The following is a 22,323-nucleotide window of genomic DNA, read 5'->3' as shown; positions in this document are numbered from 1 at the left end:
TCAAATAATTCTTGATGAGTTGACTGAAAAAGTCTTGAGAATACAGCATTGCTTTAAAAGGGGTATACAGTTTTGTGTGCTGTCAAACTGGTTTGAGACAGCTGCAAACTAGTTTGTGAAGGAAAATAGGAAGAGTTGAATTAAATGGTAAATATATTGATAAAGTATCTATCTTGAGATAAGATTGAGAAATGTTTGTCATTTCTGCCTCCGAAGTGAGGACTGTTAACAATGTTCTCGCAAAGGCCCAGTGAGTTTTAGTTTTCTTTTAGGTGTGATGGTTTTTGGTATGAGCAACTATCCTCCAGGTTCTACAGTGAGATCAGGAAGCTCGTTTGAATTAAGATATGAATAGAATTTGAGCCAAGATACCAAACTGCTCTATTTTCAGTCTTGTTTTAACATAGCAGGCAAGTGGTTATCTTTAAGCACTTAAATACTCAGTGCAGGATCAATATGACTATACACCTTGCACTTGAATTTTTATATAATGGGAGTAGACTAGCAACCACTATTTCTGTTGCGTGATTCTGGGCTTTCCCTAGACATATCAACACAGCTGTGGGGTCCTATCTGAAGTTAATGCAGTCTCTAACAGCTGCACCATGGATTCTGTTCCCAACTTGATGCTGTGATTTCAGTGGGTTTTACCAGGAGGAAATTTTATGCCTGTCTCTGCAAAGCATGGAACAGAAATTTTGTTTCTAGGACTTCTATGGAGCTTATAAAGTCTTTATATTCAGTAAGAGCTGAAAACTTTAAAAAGCAATCTCAAAGGGGTTAGGTTCTCTCACACTGCTTTGGTTTGAGCTGGAACCATAATCTGTTCTTGGATTAATCTTGTTCTAACTTTTACCTAATTATGTCACTGGAGAGAAGGAAAGATTGCATGAGTATGTATATCACAAGTCTTGTATGCCTACTGCAGACAAAACATCCATCATTCTTAACTGGAAGTACGCCTGCATTAGGAATGTAGATCTAGAGTCCTAAAGATTGAATTAGGAAGGTGTATTCTTTAATCAGTATTTTAAAAGTTCAACACTTCTACCAAAATACTGTCCTTCCAACATGTGTTAAGATAACTATATATATACACACTATATAGATAGATATGTATGGACCAGCATCTTCCCAACCTTTTGAAGCTCTAATCTGTTGTTTAAAAGCTTCTGCCTACTCTTTCAAAAGCTAGTGTATTAGTCCCCCTGTAGAGACTATTTGGATAGTTACCTTAGAATGGGTCAGTGTGTTAAACTGATAGAAAACTTGCTTCAATTTTCACTTGCAGAGAATACTTTCCGTGGAGGCAGTGACTATATCAGTGTATTAACAAGCATGGAAAAAGGACTGGATGTGCTTGCTGTCTGTTTCATGTTGCTCATTAATGAACAAGTTAGTGAACTAATGGTGAAATGGTATTCTTCTAATGCAGAGAGGTTTTGTTTTAATACTTTGTGTGTAAATAATTACTGCAGTAGTTTAATGTTTTCCAGCCAGAAGTTTTAGAATCAGCTTGCCAAATCAGCAGATTTCCTTCTTTTCTGATCAAAAACTACTGTTGGAGAGTAGTCATGGCACAGAAGGTATGCGATTGAATCATGGTAGCTGGAGGCACTTTTGCCTGATGTTAGCACAGACCTCTAGCACCAACTGTGGTTTCAGAAATGGAAGCAAATAAATATTAGCAGAGGGCATCCATCCTTTCTTCAAGGAGGGTTAAGAAGAAACAAGAATAAATTTAATATTGGAGCATCTGTTATAAGTGTGCCTGAATACTTCAGCTTTGACATGTCAAAATGCTTAACAGTTTTTCTTGTCTCCTGAGGAGGCAACCACTAAGCCCCCCATAGGCCATTTTCCTCTTGTAATATTTGAATTTCAGAGAAACTAACACTTGCACAAGGGCTCCTGAGTAAAGCTGCTGAGGAAAGAAATCTAAAATCTACTGCAGTGCCTTATTTCTTTGCTTGGGGCACCACTGAGTGGCTACTGCCCTTGCCCCTGAAGCAGAAATACCACTTGGAGTGGTGGAGGTGCAGCAGCACAGCTTTTTTCTGCAAGCTGAACTCAGAGGGGACAAATCTGATGTAGCCCTAAAAGCATAAAACTGAACAAGAAAAATGCCATGATTAATTATCCATACTAAGTAAATCCCAATGACTGGCAAGGGATTGAAATAAATCTTCCTCAAATCAGATATTTGGAATTTTTGTCTATGAAATATAACATGCTTAGAAATATCTAGGTAATATTTCTCAGTGGTTTTCCAAGAACTTTAGGATAGACTGCTGCATGTACTTTCTAGCTGTTTCTGTCTCCTTATGGGTTGAGACATGAGATAATGGTAGCTCTTGAACAGTGGAGATTTTTATATGTACTTACAAATTTTTCGAATGTCTCCTTTTTTTCCTACTCCTAATTGAAATGAGAAAATGTATTATAAGTAGCATAAAATTGTTTTACATGGTGATGTCCTTGTAAAATCATTTGAATCTTGTTTAAAAAAAGCAACACTTTCATCCTTAAGATTGAGATCTATTTGTAAACACTCAGAGTAATTGCGATGACTTTAGTAGTTAACTTTTATAAGTGAGTGAGGCTTGTTGACTTTACTGATGGAAGACTGACTGTTTTTACTATGTAATGATGTTTTCTGCTTTCTAAATAAAGTAGCCCTTAAGATTTTTCTATCCCAACTGTTCATTGCTTTGCCCTGTCAAGTAATCTTTATGCTTAAATTTAGTGCCTCAAAAAGAAAGGAGTGTTTTAACTGGACACTTCCCATGGCAATTTGCATCCTATTGGCCTTGGGTTGCTTGTGATGGGATATAGTCTTTCTGCTATGTACAAAAAATATGCAGTGCAAGCCAAATAAACACAAATAATCTAACACAGTTTCTCTTGACTCACATTAATACAAAATGAGAGCTGGGACTGCACAGCATACCGTGCTCCATGAGGGGTGTGCGCAGGAGAGCCGCACATGCCCAGCCGGGCTTGCTGGGGCGGGCGCTCTGTTGGCTGTTGCCATGGCTCCGAAAAGCCGGGGGAACCCAATGAGCTGTCTGCAGCAGTGCTGAAAGGACCAGCCATTTTGCTTATGAAAAACAATGTGGCATATTATGCTGTGCTTTACCATGGAATAAACAAAAAAAATCTCGCCAGAGGAAGCAAGAAATGGGCATATTAGTAATTACTGTAGCTGAGCATGCTTACAAGCTGCCATTTTGACAGGCTGGTGACTGCTGTTCCTGGTAGCTGATCAGAGAAGGTGGAATGCAGAGTGATAATGCTGCATATCTGCTGTCAGGCAGCAGAGTAGGGTTTTGTCTTGTAAAGGCAAGGTTTCTCTGCAGTGTTATCTCAACAGCTCACTAGCTACTCAGTGAAAGCTGGTGATCCAGGAGAAGGGTGGTGCCCTTCCCTTTTGCTGCTGTTGTGTGCTGCTGGCTCCAGTAAACAGGCATTACAGAAGAAGCAGGTGTGCAGTTCAGCTGGACTGTGTACTGCAGACTGGGCAAAAGCCCCCTCTCAGGTTTACGTGCTGCTTATTAGCAGATTGGCTTAGGAGCTTCTGCCTCTGGACTTTTCCACAAAGGGAAACTGCTGTGCATCTCGGCTCGTGTAAAAGGTATGCCTTTGTATGGTTTATTTCAATTTTGCAAAATACTCAGAGCAAAACTTCATGCAAGAAATAACCTTCTCTGGTATCTTTCCACTAAAAAGGAGACTTTGGCCAGTGAATTGTTTAAAGCTGTTGCTGAATTGATATGATTGCCTTTTTGTTAACTATTTTATCATGCTGTACCATATGGTTGCTGATTCAGAAAGATGTTTCCAATAGTTGATAAAATCCTATGCTTGCATTTTCACTAAGAAAAGCATTTTTTGTTTTCCATAGTGCTTTGTAGTGTGAGGATAATATAGGATATAAAGCAGAACTTGTGAACATATTTGAAAAGCCTTAAATCGTTTAATTCTTTAGTACTGGAATTCATGCATTGTGTTCAGTCTCAATGTAACTGGGTTTAAATTGTCCAACTGCTGCTGTGCAGTATGTAGGTCATAATAAGAAGCTTTTGCACTAGCTTTTGCACAAGCTTTTAATGGACTCCATGCCCCAATGCTGTTTGATTAGTTTGTGGTACTTGTACTGTGGTAGTGGTATTACAGCCAGCTCGCACCTCCTTTTTAAAGATAATAGCACATACTGTGCTACACAGAGCACAACACACCCATTGTGTCCCTCCGTTTGGCATTCAATAAAAGGAAGGAAGCCAGCACCCCACATGGAGCACAAGCACAGCAATAGCACAAGAAGGTTAAACTTTATTGAACAATCTGTGGTAAGCTTTCTACTAGAAGTGGTAGAGAAAATAACATAAAGACAAATGCACAGGAATAACTGAAACAGATGAGTCTTCTGATGGGACTTTGTTAATACTGTAGAATTTTAATTCAAAAATGATTTTCTCTGAATTAGGTATTAATTGCACAATGTCTGCTTCCGAGATTATAACTGGTTTGAACTAGGTCAGTAAAATGAGTCTCTCGGTACAGGTAGTGCTTATATTAAAAGTAGCATTTCATTCATAAATTACCAATTGTATTCTCACTGAATAATACAATTTCTGAATTGTCTAATACTGAAATGCATTAAATGATGCTGACAAGTGAACCAAACATTCTGATTCACTTTGGACCTATAGAAAGCTAAATGATATTTTGGTATGAACTCTTATTTAATAGTCATGTAGATTTAAATCACACTTAGATAAACAATTTGTTTGGCTAGTTGAGTGGGCATGAAATCAGGAATTTGAGGTTTGCTATCTTCATAGTTAAATTAGTAACCAGTGTTCTGTAATTATAAGCCAAATTCCAGTGTGTTATTTCTGTATGTACGTCCTGCAAAGGTATTTGGACAAGCATGTTCAGCAACTGTCTACTAAATGAAACATTGCATTTGAAAACAACAATACAGAAATGGATTGCTACTGTGCATTTTCTTTAGAAAAGCTGCATCTTCCTTGAATCATTCCAGGATTTTTCTTCATTAGTGAAGGAACCCCCCCCCCATGAACATTTTTATATATCCTTATATGGGGGTCACACAGTAAGTTGAAAACTGTTCTATATTCCATGTTCTGTAAAATGGTATGTACAGTTATGGTGTATAGCACTTGAATGCTTGTAATTGAGTATGTGTATATAATTATGGTGAAAATCCTTAATAAACAAGCAGAGCTAGCTTTTTCCATACCTTGTTTGTAAGCCCATAAGAGAGCCTTTATGAAATAACAGTAAGAAATAGATTTAGCAGATCTTAGATTAGCAAATTAGATTTTCTCTTACTTTGGTAAGGTCTATTTCTAAATGAAATTGGTGACTTGTCAGTAATGGTCATGGAGGTGGTGCAATAGAATTTGGTTTTGAGGAGGAATTTAAATGAATTGGAGCTAAGAAACAACAACTAAGCATATCCAATATTAACTAATTCCACATGATGTAAGGTAGGTATAAAGGGGTAGAATCCAGTCACTGATGTAGAAATCAAATGGGCATGGGAGGATTGTATGACACTTTCCTTTAGCTCATGATCAGCCAAAGTATCTGTAAACAGGTTACCTAGAAGGCCTTGGTGATGAGATGATACAGGACCAATTGGGTATTTCTGTAGCAGAAAATGATATTCAGATTTCAATCCAGAGTTTTACATGGCTTAAAAGTCTGTAGGTTATGCAAAGTCAAACCCTCTTGGTCTGCAGTGATGTAAGTAACATCAGCTGTCATGTTTTAACACTACAGTCACTTCAAACATTTTTGATACAGATCATCTTCTAAGGTGACTTTGGGCCCATGTACTGTGGTCGTAAACAGGATACCAATGAAGTAAAAGCGAGTAGATTAACCCTAAAATACAGTATCATAGTAGAAGGTGGAAACTGTAATAGAAGTGATAGAACAGGATGACCAAAGAAAGAATGAAGTGGTGTAACAGCTGGTATGTTTATTTAAAAAATCATTAGCTTTGAGCAAACAGTGATAAGCAGCAAACAGAACCATGCAGGCTGTGGAGCACAGTAACCTTGAGCTAATGTGGGAATGTGCTACCTACCCTTGGCCAATGGACTAGCCTCAGAACTAGCCTCTGAAGTGCAGTATACTTATATGACCAACCTGTGAGTAAGAAGGATGGCATGTGCCCAGAGAACACACTCATATCAAATTAAGGTACATGGTATAATGTTACACTATGCAATAGCCCAGTGCCACTTCTTTGTCAGAAAGATCAGGTGTTGAATCTAATACACCAATGATGAGGTTGCACCTGAGTGGGCAAACTGCATCAAATATGACCTTGGAACAATATTTCTGCTCCAGCAAGGCTGTCTGCATAACATTGAAATATTGGCTGATGATCCCTACTCGCTTATAAACTAGAATTTAACAAATGTGTACTTCGACACTGTATCCTACTACACAGCTATTGATCCTTTTCCATGTCGGTATTCCAATATTACATTAAGCCTGTTACTCATTGCCAGTTTATATTTTCCTTGTATACTGTTGGGCATAATGTGTAGCTTCCTATTTGTGAGATGACTATCCCATAGATATGTTCTGTGCTCATTTTTCTTCAAATAGTATGTGATTCCTTTTCATGAAACTACTTAACAAAAGTACGCTACTGTAACAAAATGTGTATAAGGGAAGAGATGTAAACTTTTCTGAATTTATAAAGTTACTTAACTCTGTCTTGAGCCCAGGCTAAAGCAAAAGCTAGACTTTCAAAGGCACTGATGTAATGGAAAACCTCATATATGAAACTATGGTGTGATAATGGGGAGAAGTAAATACTTGGAAGGCCAACATGAACCTTGGAGTGAAAGCATCCTGAATGATGAGCGTTTAGATCTATTTCTGCTTTGTTTCTTTTTGAGCCATGAATTCTAGTATTTTCCTGTTCAGATTTATTGTTCTGTAAGCGATATGTCACAGCTAGTGCTGTTGTGAAGCAGCAAATTCCAAAGACGGAGCCTTTTCTTTTATTTCTAGCTCCTCTTCATAAATAAATTTATTTTGTCATCTTTCTGAACTGAATTAAGATAGTGTTCTGTTTTATCCACCCTTAACTTCACTAACCATCATCAGGGAGTTGAAGAGCACAGATATAGTTCTTAAGTACTTTAACCAAAGTAATATAATGCACTATTTTTAGAATTGATGCTGAAGATCCCAAAACTCAAAAGATAAGGGAAAAACAATGAGATGACAGGAAAAGCAAGTCTTTTTCCTCCCAGTCTTGCTATAGTCAGAAGCTATGCAATAAACTAGTTTAATTAGCATTTTCAGCAGATAATGTTGAAGCATGGAATAATGCAAGTTTTGCTTTTAAATAAGACACTTGTATTTTTATGTGTAAGTATTAAAACAGTGTACATTGAACTGTTAGATGGGTAACTTTATCCCTAGTTTAGCAGCAGTTGCTGATTAGCTTTATCTGAAAGCGATACATTTATGCTTTTGCTTTTTCAGGACCCAAAAGAAAAGACAGATGCATGAGAAAACACAAGGGAAAGGCAATCAATAACTACAATTGCCATAGCTAAAAATCAAACCCCTGCAGGCTTATAAAATTAAAATAAGATGAACTTAGGTCTGAAGGATGTATTTGTTTATAGGCTCAGTAGTTCTGCTAATAGGGAATCAGTAGCTGTGACTGAAGGTCAAGGCGGAAGAGTCCGTGTGGTTTTTCAAAGAGTTTGAAAACAGTGGGTCCAGTTCCTTACCCAATCTGTTGATCAGAGTCAATGGATGAGATAGCTATTTCAGTCTTGCTGCAGTTTAACAACTGTAGTACTTCCTAAGGGGCTTGGGATTGCATGGTGTAATCTGTGAGGAAGGGTATAGAGACTGCGTGTCAAGAGCAGGCTAGCCATTGAATGTTCTTTTCAGCATATTTCCATCTTGTCTGAAGACTTCTTAATCCTAGCCTGAATTAAAAACTTCTTCAGTATAGAGTACCTCAACAGTGTGATCATGTTTAATAAAGCCATGTATTTCTCAAGGGAATAAGCATGGATATGTACAAGTGTATGAAGCCCCAGAAAGTACAGCATGCAACCTTGCAGAAAGGTATAAATATCTTCTTCCACATCATGTCAATAGTATGTAATGAAGGTGTGGAATATATAGGCTTTCTTGTGTCAACATGGTATAGATATTTGTACCTGGAGCAAGAATTTGAACTGCATGTAATGATAGAGATCTAATGGGTGTCCTTAATGAGTTAAGGTGACTCATGTCTAGATTTAGTGAGGAATACCAGTAAAAGAACAGAAATAGGAATTTTTTGAAACCTTGTAAATTGGCAAAAAAATATATATTACTTCAGTTTATCCATCAAAATAGATAGAAAAAACACTTATGCAGAGTGGTCAGATTCATATTTTTAATGTAATATATGAAATGAAGTGCAGAAGCAGAGCAGACTATAGCACAAGACCTCTAAGAATGCATATGTCAATGTATGGCAGCTTTGACTTGATTTTACAGCTGCTGCTTTGAGAACTGAGGCATCTGTGGAAGTTTTGCTAATGAATTTCAAAAACAGACTGTAGCTTCTGAGGCAATCCAAAACCATAGTGATTGACCTATATAAAGTACATAATGGATACTTCCCTTCTGAAGGTAAAGATCACATTATTGGCCTGTGTTTTGTCCTTTACCCTCTTAAATTCTCAGGCAGCTATTGTCTGATGTATCAACTTTTTTTCTATTGGAGGTGTAGTTAAGGACTCTATACTGATAAGCAAGTGCTAGCATCCCAAAGGGATACCAGTGGAAAATGTTTAGTATGTATCACTAAGTCATATATAAAGCATGTATGTCTGACAGTTGCTACTAGCTAGTCATACTATTTTACACATTTTAATGAGCAACTTCTGACAGAAGCCAGCAGTTGCCAGCATAAAATTTTTATTTTTAGCTTCAGTTCTAGTGAATTTCCAATGAACAGGGAACTTCCAGCACTGACATTCTCCCAGATATCAAATTCATGGTAATTTGAGTCTATTCTCCTTTTAAAAAAATCTGTAGATTTTAGGAATCTAAGAAATTTCAACATAATTGATGCAATGAAATGGCTTGCTTTGAGTAAGAATAATCTAAGAGGCTAATCAAAGAGTGTGCTACTGTACAAGAGCTAAGTGAGATGTTGACAGGTTTGACAGCAGAAATAAAGACCAAACCAAAATTGACATGCATTCAGATAATAAAGCAAATCGAAGCCCTCAACAGACCTGTTCTTTAAGGGTCGCTTTGCAGATAGAGATCATGTAATCTGAGCCTTGCATGTTATCATTCTACCTTTAAACAAGTACAAGGGAAAGGTTTTTAATTTCTCATTTGCATACCTGTAGATTTACACATTCATGTGCTTTTGGCAGTGGCATTTGATTCACAGATGAATTTTTTATGGCCTTGTATCTGAGTGAAGGCCACATTCAGGACACAATTTGTCAGGACTGTCAACCCTAAGAAAAAATTGTTTGCAAGTTTGCACCTATTTTAGTTAACATGTAGACTTGAGTTACTCTTACTATAATGAAGCATTAGGAGAATACCTTCCAGCTTAAGGCAGTAGTTTTCTTATGAACAAAACTGAAATAATTGCAGAGATGCTATGTTAATTAATTTAATTAATTATATATTATGTTAAATAATTGCAGAGATGCTATTAATCCCATGTTTAAATTGGTTTGCTTTTCCTAATATTTAGTGGTGTAACTATCTTAACTATAATTTTCTAAAGTGTAAATCAATTGCAGTTTAGCTAAAAACTGCAAATGGATGTAAATCCAGTAGTATGACTAACTGTTATGACCTGAGCTACAATAATAGATGTTATGCTGTTCTTGGGCAGATGTTTTACTACATACACCAGTACAGGCTGGGTGCTGACCTTCTGGAAAGCAGCTCTGCAGAGAAGGACCTGGGAGTCTTGGTGGACAAGTTGACTATGAGCCAGCAATGTGCCCTTGTGGCCAAGAAGGCCAGTGGTATCCTGGGGTGCATTAGGAAGAGCATTGCCAGCAGGTTGAGGGAGTTGATCCCTCCCCCTCTACTCAGCCCTGGTGAGGCCATGCCTGGCCCACCTGAGTCCAGTTCTAGGCTCCCCAATTAGAGAGAGACATGGAGCTACTGGAGTGAGTCCAGCAAAGGGCTCCTAAGATAATTAAGGAACTGGAGCATCTCTCATGAGGAAAGGCTGAGAGCTGGGTCTGTTTAGCCTGGAGAAGAGAAGGCTGAGGGGGGATCTTATCAATGTGTGTAAGTATGTGAGGGAGGGTGTAAAGAGGGCAGAGCCAGACTCTTCTCAGTGGTCCCCAGTGACAGGCACAGACTGAAACACAGACAGTTCCATCTGAACATGAGGAAAAGCTTCTTTACTGTGAGGGTGACAGAGCACTGGAACAGGCTGCCCAGAGAGGTTGTGGGGTATGAAAGCTCTAGAAAGGAAAGAGGAGGGGAATATAATTGGTGCTGTGGAAAGACAAGGAGCCATCTGTATTACACTGTTACAGGGCTGGGACTGGTGTGGTTGCCTCCAAGCAAAAAGCTAGAGTGGTCTCATTGGGTGCATTTTGCATGAATTAAAACACTACAGAAAACTAGGCACCCTGAATACTGTAGTTATTGCATGACAAATGCCTGAACAATAGCATTCCTGGTAAGGGGTAGAAAAGGTGGTCAGGCTTCAAAACTACTGTGAAGAAATAATCCTCTCTCAGGAAAAATCATCATCCTATTTAGAGTGAAGGGAAACAGGTGTGAGGGGAAAAATGAGCAGCTCCTTGAGAAATTCATACAGTTCAGTATTTGAGTTCTTTGTAACAAAATATGGAAAGTCCTTATTTGCTTTGTAGTCAAATGTTTTCTGTGACCTACACTTGCTATGCTAAGGCATACCATGGATTTTCTTGCATTTTGGTCTTTGTACCCTTAAGAATTCTAATCCTGGTGAGCAGATTTGAAAAACTGATGTCCTGCAATTGTATCCTTTTATATTACATTTTAGCATTGGGGGACCCAAATGCTAAAGTCTTAATAGCTGTTCACAAGCACTTCATCTGAAGCATTAAAAATTTAACCCAGGTTTTCAAACAGACATTATGTAAGCCTCCCTTATGGAAATCGGGTTCTAGACAGCTGTCTTCCACCACCAGTGGAATAATGCAATTGCATGGATAGGGGTCAGATATTGGGTAGTCTGAGGCAAGTGAAAAATTGTGGTGCATGGCTTAGCTGACTTTTTTTTTTAAGACACTTGTCCATCCTGACCATTAAGGAGAGCAACTTAAACTTGAAAGAAAATGTTTTCAATTCATTTTTTGTTTCTCTTTTGATTTCTGTATCAGAACTGCAAAGTGAATGCTTTATGGGAAGTATCTATTTGCCAGCGCAGTTTTCAAATTAACAACTGAGCCTGAAGTTGGAAGATGACTTTAGTTCAAAACATGACTTAATAACTATACTGTTGACTTCATTGTGTATAATTCTCTCACTCTATATAACTTCCTGTCTTCACTTTTGTACAGATTTTAATCAGACTTTCCTAGGCTTTACTTTCCAGTATGTGTAGGAACAGCTTCTCTTTATGTTCATCAAAAATATGCTTTTCTGTGCTAACTGCTGATAATGCCAGGACAAAGTTACACATTTCATACCTAAATAATAATGCTCTAATTACCTGTGATTTAAGTCGTCTTGAAAGAAGCCACTCCTTTTGTTATTGGACTCATTTTCTTTAACATTGACAAGTAGATGGTACTTGCTGGGGACCTTTTTACATAGCTAAATGGAATTTTGACTCTTGAATGCCAAAAGCGAATAGTTTTGTTAATGAACTTTTAGGGCTAAGTTTGGAACTAGACTGAGGCCCATCCTCCTTTTTTGGTGAGTGCAATATGATTGTAAAACTTGTACCCTTAGTTTTGCACAACTAAACCTAATTGTGAAAACAAGCCATACTAAATGAGTATCTCCTGCCTTAAGTGCTGAAATTCAGGTTTAGGCTTATAAAATTCTAGTCTGATTAATACTTTTGGAAGTAATGATTTTGAGATACCTGTTCTTCAGTGATTTATCTCAAACCTTTGGTGTATGTATAGTATACTTTCCAAAGGCACTTTCTAAATAAGGACTTTAAAGCTTAAACATCTGTTTGAAGAGGACAGATATAAGTTTAGCAAAAAAAAAAAGTTTGCAAGTGAAATGAGCACAGAATATGGTATCTTCAGAAGCCCTTGTGATTTTCTCTCTGAAGACAGTGGTAGTCCTTCCTGGATTTATTAAAAATTGTTACAGGAAATTTGTATGCTTTTAAAATCACACCAAAAAGGGCTTAATATCTGGGTTTTAGTTTTCTAGTTTTAAGTGCAGCACAAAATTCCTAATAAAATGCCTTTTGGAGTGTAATGTAAAGAATTTGAAAGTGAACAGAAGTGATGTACTTGAGTCTTTGTCACTTAAATATTGAATAATACTTCTTAATTCAGATAAGTATTTAAGTCCATCATCAAGTTCTCTGTGCTGAAAAGGATGACACCATCTGAATGGATTTGCTAACCTTACAGTATGTCTGTTCCTGGAAATGCCTTTATGTGTGTGTGCGTATATGCACGCACATGCACATATATTTTACCATGTTTTTTGGATGTCCTGGTAGATGCACATTTAGTTCTGCCTCCTAAAACTTGATGAGCACCAGAGTTAGCTTCAGATTGTTTTTTTTTTCAAGCTGGGAGCTGACAGATGCTTAACCAGACTTGAAAACTGTGGTCAATGTATTTTTGGTGTTATGTTTAACTTTGTGCTGTCTGTATCAGAAATACATTGAGGCTTGAAATGTCACTGTCTAAATAAAGTGAAGGGGCTAAAGGCTGTAATGTTTCAATATAAAAATTTCATGTGTTACTTAACTTCATTAGGTGTGGCTCACATGATGATTGTTAGCCTAGAGTTTTAGTTATATTTCAATGCTATTTCTATTCAAAACTACTATAAAACCTGGTCTGAAATACAGAGCTTCATGAGAGTTTAGATTTTATCTGACTTGAGTATTTCTGGCTCATTCCACCATTCTCTCTAGCTGATTTTGTTATGAATAACCTAAAGCTATACAGATACTGTGTAAAATTATATTGTGTCCCCCTCCCCCTCACTGTTGTACTCTGGTTTCAAATGAGTCTTTGACTGTTGGGTATGTGCCATTTCTTTTCACCCTGCTGATCAGAAGAATGCAAAGGCTTAAAAATTAACATTAAAGGTTTTCCTAATTTTCTATGTATTCAGTCTAGTTGCTATAGGAATCAAATATGTGCGTTAGCTTAATTTGCAAGTTGGGGGGATGGTTCTTAACAGAAGGTAATGTGAACCATTATTTTGAGCACTACATTTGCAATAATTGTTAGTCTTATTTCAACATCCCTCATTTTTTGGTGTTTTTATCTACAACCTTGTAAATTAATATCTTTATCTGTATTCTTTCAGTAGAAATCTGAAAAGAGGAGCCTGTTTAAATTTAGTGAATTTACCTTTCAACTTCTCAAATATCTGTGTTTCCACATATGTAAAGTTTTTGAGACATTTTAGAAGCGGAGAACAGCAGAAATCACTGATGTCATCCTTAGGTTTTTAAGTGCAAGCCTTCACTAGTCCATTGTTCCTTGTAGTGATCTTTGCCTAAGGATGAGAATTGAGTATTTCTGTTTTGGACAGGTCTAAACTGATGAAAAATCGAAAAACCTTGAGGGAAAAAATGTTTTTGAGGCTTTATCATTAATAGGTGGGTGACTTTGAAAAACAGAGGATGTTCAAGTTTTGAGCAAGTAAGCTTTCTAGGAAGGGAAATCCACCTTTCCATATGTTTATCTTTCAAAGAGAGAATTATCTGATGAGACTGTAAAACTTTGGCCATATAAAATGAAATAACTGCTTATTACACTTTGACTTCCATTTCTAATATATCTTAAGATCTGCCTGAATGTGGTTCTTGTGTTTTCATGTCTGCTCTTCAGTCCTTCTTCCTTATTGCTTCAACTGCCATGGATTTAGGGTTGTGGTATATACAGAGTTGCTGCTTTCCTTCCCCAATATGCAAAAGAGATATAGTCATATCATTCTAGCTGTCAGTTTGCTGTTATTTGGAAAAGTGCATATAGCCCTTCAACATATGTGATGCTGTTTACCAGAAATTGAGATATCAAGAAAATGTTATTTTAAATTGCATCTGTAGACTATCTTCCTTGTGGAAGAGATTATCTATGCACGGGGAAAACCAGTGGTGGAAAACATGGCTGTGATTTTGGTTTATTAATGATGTCCATCAATGATCCTCAGTGAGCTATAGTGACGGATGATAATTAGGAAATTAATGTGGAAAATCCTTTAATGTTACCTGTAAGGACTTCTGTGCTGTTATCAGTGTACTTTCCACTTAAACAAGGATCCAGCTTTGTTAGCTGAAAATAGTTCTGGCTTGCAAATAAATCAATGTAGAACAACTACCTGGCAATACAGATTTAACTTCCTGTGTTGCCTTATACACATGAAACATCAGCTTATCTCTCCCCAGTGAGGGGAAGGAAGAATATAGTTTAAACAAATGTTTCAAATGAGTAAAGTCTGTTTTAAAATTAATGTTATTGTAGGGAACACAAATGGCAAACAAAACCCATAGAAGATCTCTCATTCTTACTTAGCAACAGTTGAAGAAATACATGATAAATGACTACATTTAATATGCTTCTGTAACAAGAAAGCAAAATAAACAAAAGCTCAGCACTGACTTCCTAACTCATTCTCTTAGTGGGCTAAGGCTAATTCAGTTATGGAGTATCCAATGGAGGACATATTTAGCAGTTTTAGCAGTTTTTAGCATTTTGCTAAAACTTCAGCTTTGGAAGCTGAAGTTCAAGAATTTCAAGTATTTCCTGGAAGCTAAGTCTTTCTCTTGCTCGGTCCTGCTAGCCTGAGGAACTGTCCTTGCTCTGCCTGCAGAAATTATTCTTTTCAGGAATAAAAAGAACTGGACGGGGAAGGAACAGTTTTCTGCTTTGGGAATTGTATGGAATTTTCCTTCCTGTTAATCATGCTACAGGAAGAGCTTGTCCAGGTCACCTGTCACCAAAAAGAAACATCATTTAGCAGCTTCCTGCCTGCTGTGTCATTCCCCTTCTGTAACATACTTATATAGCTTCTCTCTATTCAGTTACAACTGTTCCTGCTTTCCAGACAATCCGGATAATCTCAGTAGTACTGTAATTGGGGTGTCAAGATTTTCTTAAGCAAAAGATCAGTTGAAAATTCTCTGGGACATGAAATACTTTCTTGTACAATTTTAAGCCCAATGTATGCAGTGAATAAGGTAATGCAGCTTTGGCCTTTCGAGGCTGGTATAAGTATGCTGTTATGTAATAGCAATAAGCTGTGTATGTCCTGTGATCATACTATTGTGACTAATTACAGGTGAATCTATATGTTGAGTCCTTACATTTATCTACTTAAGTGCAGGTGGGAAGGAAAACATGAAATTGCTATCTGCATCTTTCCAGGAATCAAGACCAATTTGGTACGTGTTAAAGCCTGTTCTGGGGGTCATACTCATTTTCAGAAAGCCTTGAAGCCTGATATTTCTAGCTAAGATGTACATTGACCCTATCATACTTATGCCTTTAACTTTCCATTCAGGGTCTTGCAGTCTTAAAGCATTTGAACTTATCTGCAGGTATCGTAGCTTATGCTGTGGCTAATTTATTATCTTTGGTTCTTATTGTGCAGGCCTAACTTTATAAATTAAGTATGTGCCTGCCAATAGCATGAGGCCACAAGCTGACAGGCCAGTTTGAGCTTATTAAAAGCTCAAAGGTGAGGCACCTGTGCAGTGGCTCCTGAGCTGCTACCTAAAGGAGGATTCTTCTACCACCTTTCAAGAAAGCAATGATTCAGCTGTATTCTTGGATAGGATGATTTAGATGCTCAATTCTTTAAGAGATTTTGGGCAATGAATCCCAATTTTATGTCTTTTGTCATGTCACTTTCTTTATTGTTTTTTATTGGTTAAATCTTGGTGATAACTGTGGCTACCCTTCAGGCCCTCTAACTTGCTGTGCAGTCTGTGCTATGCAATATAGAGGAGTCTTATGTACCTAACTCAAAGCTGAGAACTGGGCAGCTCTGGTTCTATCTCATGGTGTTGTGTATGTTTGGGAATTTAACTTGCTTCTGAACACCTGAATTACCCAAACTGCTACCTCCTGGGCTTAAATTATAGTGAGGGAGACTTCAGTTCGAGCTTAGAAAAACTTGTAGTGCTAAGCATAACTAAGTGCTGGAGTGTCTAAAGAAGCTTCGGTATCTCTGCTGAATGCCTTCAGCAACAGGCTGACCTAAAATCTGTCAGGAATTATATGCTTACTGTTGGCTTTGCTGTTCAGCAAGCAGATGAGATGACCTAGGGATCCCTTCCTAACCCTGTGATTAAGTGGTAGCTTTCACCCTGAGTCTAATGGATGAGCTGACACACTGGATCATAGGGGATTCGATCTGCTGCTTCTGATATTTCTCAAAGTCAGAATGGTGTGCTACTTCTCACCAGATGCCATAGCTTGCTTTGTAGCTAGACTGTTTTCCTGCCCTTCCTGAATAACCAGCCTGTTACTGCTGTCCCATTAAAAGAAACCTTGTAGAATCTGTAGAAACAGCTCATGCCAAGGCATACAGCTGTATAGTCTGGGGCACAAAAGTGGTCTGGCAGGAGAGTTCATGTTCACTTGAAGTTCTGCCATAATGTGATATGGATATAGTCAGTTTGGGCAAAAGTACTTTAGGTCTTGGAGGTGCTGTACTTGGTTGACATCCTGGGTGTCCTCAGACATGGCATGCTTGGCCAGCTCCCTGGGCAGCAGCCAGTGTGCAGCAGTCTCCACATCCCAGGAAATGATGGTCGAGCACTGCTTGTGATGTGCCAGGTGACACACTTTTCCAGTGATGCATCCAATGGTGTCATTGACAAAGGTGTTTATGATGCCTGTTGCTGTGGTAAAGATGCCAGGGGTGGACCTGCCTCAGACTCTCCTTCCTGCTACTCTTGTACTTTCAGGCTGTGGTAACAGCTTTCTTGGAGGCCTTCTTGGGAGCAGGAGCCAACTTGACAGGCCCAGGCATTTTGGCAGCACTTTTTCCTCATCAGTAAGTAGCCCAAAGGTGAGCCAAGGTGGAGGCAGTGTAGTTGCAAATGGCACGAGTCCAGTAGTGGCATATACCTGAGCTCTTGAAATAAGTGCCTTTTTTGCAGTTGGAAGGGTTGATAACTGTCATGACTATGAGACTGTGAACAGCAGCCTGAGTTAAGTCACTGAGGCAAGCATGTCTCGGTGAGCTTGGCTGACTTTAAGTCATTTCTGTGACCTTAGTTTCCTGTGTTTCAATCAAAAATAGGAAGTCCAAATGCTGTGCCTTGCTGAAAACCATGTTTTGCCTTTGAGCTCAGCTTTCTTAAAAAAAAAAAAAAAAAAAAGACATCAGAAAAATATAAAACTGAGTATTAGCTTATCTTCTAAAAGGCTGAAATGTTATCTACTTGCAGCTGGAAGTTTTCAAAGCTTTACACTTTTCAAAGTTGTAGTTTTAGGTTGTGCTTTCAGTTAAGTGGATTATAATAATGGAATGAATATGACTGACTATAGGAGCAGTCAAAGATAGATGATTCTTAACTCTGCTTTTGCCTGTTGTTTGGTTGTCTTCTAGTGAGAGATTTTTGTGCTCAGTTGAGTTGACAAGTATCATTCCCTTCTCCCTGGGATTCAGTGCCTGAAAGCTCCAGTTGTGGTGGGTCTGCTATCACCTATCCTCTATCTATACTCTGAGTTGCAGTAAATGTTAAACTTGTCCAATTAGTAAAATTACAAACCATTTTTCATGTAGGACCCTTATTTTGTCTGTTTAAAATCAGCAGCTTAGCAATTTGTCTGAACACCACTGTGCTAATTGAGAAGCCTAAATTCCTTAGTATGGTGTATGGAGATGTAAGACTGTCTGTAATCTGGTGATTTTAACTAAGAACAGAATGGTATTAGGCCTTGTGTTGCTATGTAATAGAAAGCATTGTGAAGTGGAAGGAGAGAACTGGGACTCGAGTTTCTTGTGAGTCAGTTCTGCTTTTCATGGCACAGCTGGCTTGAGGATTAGAGGGCAGCCATGCTACATGGTCTTATAGCCTGGGAGTGGCAATGCTTGTTGATCAAGTGTTAATATTTCATAGTAACTGAAGGATGGGAAGGTGCTCTCTTCTTCCAGGTGAGTACTCTTAAGTACTAAGCTAAAGAGGGTCTGGCTCTTGCTCTGTGTGACACATGAAATCTGTAATTACTCCATGAAAGATGGGAGGTGCTTCCAAATGACTAGACTGTAGCTTGGTGGTTAGTACTCTGTTTCAGCAAGGTGTGAGAAGTGACTGCAAGTAAATCGTTCTGGAAAGTCAGTCCAGATCAACAATACCTGTGGCAGATGTTTCAAAGATTATCAGTGTGAAAAGAGTAGTGGGGTAACACCATCTTCCACTGTGATGTGTAATGGCTGCTTGTGCTTCTAAGGTTGATTTAAAAAAAAAAAAAGTTTGTAAGTGACAGCTATCACCAAAGTGGCATTATCAAGGTGAGACACCACTTGCATGGTCCACAGGAGGATTTTAGAGACTTTATTGTTATTGGTAACTTTATTGTTAAAAGATTGGCTCTTTGGAAGTTGGACGTAGCTAAATGGAGATTTTAAAGATTGTAACTTTGGATCTGGGCACAAAAATTCTTTTGAGCAGTTAGTCCAACAAACCTAGTCATTTGAGCTCATAAATTACCATGAACTTTGGTTTGTGGTCCTTGCTTACATATCTAAGGTTAAGGTCTCATATCTGCTGTAGTTGAAAGAAGAAAAATGAACCAAAAAAAACCACCTCACACAATAGTTGAGCACAATTCTAACAGAAAATGAGTCTGAAAAACAGTGACCTTGTACAAACTTCTTGAAACAATAGACTAGCAGTGTATATTGAGAGCAAGACAAACAATAGCTGCCTGTTTTCTATTTCCTAAAAAAGGCCTTTCATATTTATTTCCCCATATACTTTTAACTGTTTACTCTCGGAACAGAGCAAGGTGTAGTTTTACTAGCAAAATAATGCTCTTAGTAGGCATATCATTTTGTTGGCCTGGTTTAACAGTGATTTCTGCTCTAATACAGTGAAAAAAGCCATGGTCATTGCAGCTATGTGGCTTGCTGTCAGTTAAATGAAATTGGCACAAGTGTTGGAAGTAGATTACAACAGATGATCAAGATGTGATGTAAACCTCTAGATAATACTTTCACTCTTGAAGTGTGTATGATTTCACTTCAGAGATTCCTGATGTTTTAATGTACTTATTTGCTACTTAGTATTATATAATACAGAATACACTAAAAATTATAACTTTAAGCCATAAACTATGCTGAACATATTCTAAATCATTAATAGACACTTCAATGACTAACAAAGCATTGTTGTTCTCGAGTCCGTAGACATCAAAACTAAATACACAGCATAAGTGAATTAAATTTTCTTGAAGGTGACTAGCAAAAAAACTGACACTACTCCCTTTTCTAACTTCTATTTAGAAAACACTTATTGGCCAGAAAGATATTCCATCCTGATAAGCATCTTAGGGGTGTTTTTCTTTGTTCATAGTGTATTAGATCTCAACCTTAAAGAACTTCACAAATTTAGATTCTGACTCTGTCAGAGCCTTTTACATCTTCAGAAATGTCCAGCCATCAATACAGCAGGTAACATTTTATAACTTCTGTAAAACTTAGAAATATATATTAAGATTCCTGAAAAGCAATTTTTAAGGTATATAGCAAACTCAGCTTAATGTGATAGTGAAATTGCTCATTCACAAAACCTCTTTCACAAAAATCTAGGGTTTTCAGTCTTGCATAACTTCTCAATTGACAGGCAATATTTTATTATAATCATTATGGAGGGAACAGACATAATTTTCAAGACTGTATATCTAAAGACAGATGGTGTTCTTTAAAAAGAAAAAAATTTCAAGTAATTAGCTTTTATGTACCAAGCAAAAAACTGTTGGGTCTTTTCCTATGATCATTAATTTGTGTTGATGCTTCACATTTCCCAGGGTGTGGTGGTGTTTTTGTTGTTTGTTTTGTTTTTTTTACATTATGGGAGGGTAGGCTGTTTGGGGATGTGGCAGAGAAAGCAGGGAGATCATGTCACTGAATAGCCCCTGGTGGGGGAACAACAGTGCCAGCAGCTTCAGGTCACTAACCTTTCAAAATAGCACTGATGCTGAAACTGGAAACTTAGATGCAAGCTGGAAACAAACATCTGGCTTCAGGCTTAGTCAACTGGTTTGTCCTCAGATGTCCATGCAGCACGGACAGGATGCACTTAAATGCAGATAGAAGTACTTCCAACTCAGAAGCTTTCTTTGTGTGAAGAAGGCAAAGCATCTTCAGAGAAGACTGAACTCAAAGTGAATTTTCCAAGTAAATATGCATGGTGATTCTTTTCCTGAGCTACAGATAATGCAGTCTTCAAGTCCCCAGACCTGCTTTTAACAAATTTTCCTTCATCCATGGTACTTGTTCTGTACTCTTTCTTTAAATAAGAATTTGGACAATGAACAAATTCTCTGCTTTGGATTTCCTGGTGCTTTTTTTAGTTTGGGTTGAGAGGCTGGTTCTTCAGTATTGTGTTTTCATTTTGATTGTAGGCAAGCCCATTGCTGCTGAAAATAGCTCAAATTTGCTTAGAACAGTAACAGCCAGCAGCTGAGATTCTTTCTCTCTCTTGCAGACTCTTATATGTGAGTTAAACTTATTAGGAGACAAACCTTCATCAAGGGCTAAATAAACAAGATATACGTATACTGAAAGTTCTTACTTCCTCTGCACTTGAGGCACTGCAAAACTTGTCCATCTGGTAAGTCCTATTTTTCTTAAGGATTTGTCTTCCTGCCCTTATGACTGACACTTGAGTTTCTCATTAGTAGTGTTCAGATAAACCCCATTTCTGTATGCTATCTGTATAAAAATATGAGAACTTAAATCACTTAAAGTCTTATGCAAAAAAAGGCCTATTTTGAAGAGTTTCAAAAGCACAGTAATGCCTTTGCATTTAAATTGTTTATCTAGTGTTTGTTCTCAGTTTCCTACAATGAAATTATTAAATGCTTTAAAGCAAAACTGAAGATTGCTTTGTCTTAAAATTGTTTACATGTTCGGAGGTTCTGAATTTAGTGAATTAACTTAAGCATTTGTATTATGAAGTACATTGTGTTAAATCCAAGAGCTTAAAAATAGACTTTTCCACCAATTCATTCTTAGTTCATTGCTTGTTTCATTTTGTGCAGGTAAAATAAGCTTGTTATTGATGCAGCAGTATTTCAGCTTGATTTTTCTTGGTAATATGCACCTATTAGGACTAAGCATGCTCCTCAGCAGTTGTCTTTCATTTGGTAATATGATAGTTGCAAGTTTTCTCCTGTTAAGGGTGTTGGGTGTGTTTTGTTGTTTTCAGTTTTTGATCATTCTACTTCAAACAAACCTTTCTCTCTTCTTAGAGTGTTAACTGAATACAACCTAAACAAAAGTTGAGGTTTTGTCCTCTGCCTTCTATTGTTATTCTTTATTGTGATTAAAATAATCTCTGAAAAGCAAGAGATTAAAACCTTTATGAATATTTTCTAGGCTTTCCAATGACCAGCTTTTTCCTCAATGCTGTGACTTTTCTAAATAGTCAGCTAGCATTAAATGACAGCCTATAGATACCTAGTTCACCAGATCACATACACTATGGTCCTTTGGCTTACCACAATTATTGTGTATGTATTGTGTGCCTTGGTTCGGCATAGTTTTTCCCAGGCTTTGCCATAGTCTTAAACTTTACTTCAAAAATAAGTTGAAAGTCTGATTTTTTTTAAAAGTACTTCTTCATTTAAATGTAAAGTAATAGTTCTGCATTATATTTTCATAGGAAAAAAAACTAGATCAGTGCTTCTACATAAAAGTTATTTTGGGAGCTTTCCAATTCATTTAAGTTTTACTAGGAGGCTTTCCAGCTTTTTTTGTGTGTGTAAAAAGATATTTCACAGGAATTCTTGAAGTCTATATATAATTTCATTAGTATATCTGGAAAAAAAAAAACCCACACAAAGAAGAAGAACTTCGTATAAAACCCAGGCAAATTTCTTTGACAGA

General features: G+C 37.5%; 1 protein-coding gene across 1 annotated transcript in view; it reads left to right on the top strand.

Annotated features, from left to right (window-relative positions):
• The first annotated feature begins 4,279 nt into the window (after positions 1-4,279).
• The window catches only part of SORBS2 (sorbin and SH3 domain containing 2), a 168,039-nt gene continuing 149,995 nt past the window's right edge, over positions 4,280-22,323 (top strand). The window contains exon 1 of the mRNA XM_067297978.1: positions 4,280-4,349. The gene's annotated coding sequence lies outside the window, so the exon portion shown is untranslated. The remainder of the gene's footprint in view (positions 4,350-22,323) is intronic.

This window comes from Apteryx mantelli, chromosome 5 (assembly GCF_036417845.1).
Source record: "Apteryx mantelli isolate bAptMan1 chromosome 5, bAptMan1.hap1, whole genome shotgun sequence".
NCBI classification, from domain to species: Eukaryota; Metazoa; Chordata; class Aves; order Apterygiformes; family Apterygidae; genus Apteryx; species Apteryx mantelli.
This window is presented reverse-complemented; position numbering and strand designations above follow the sequence as displayed.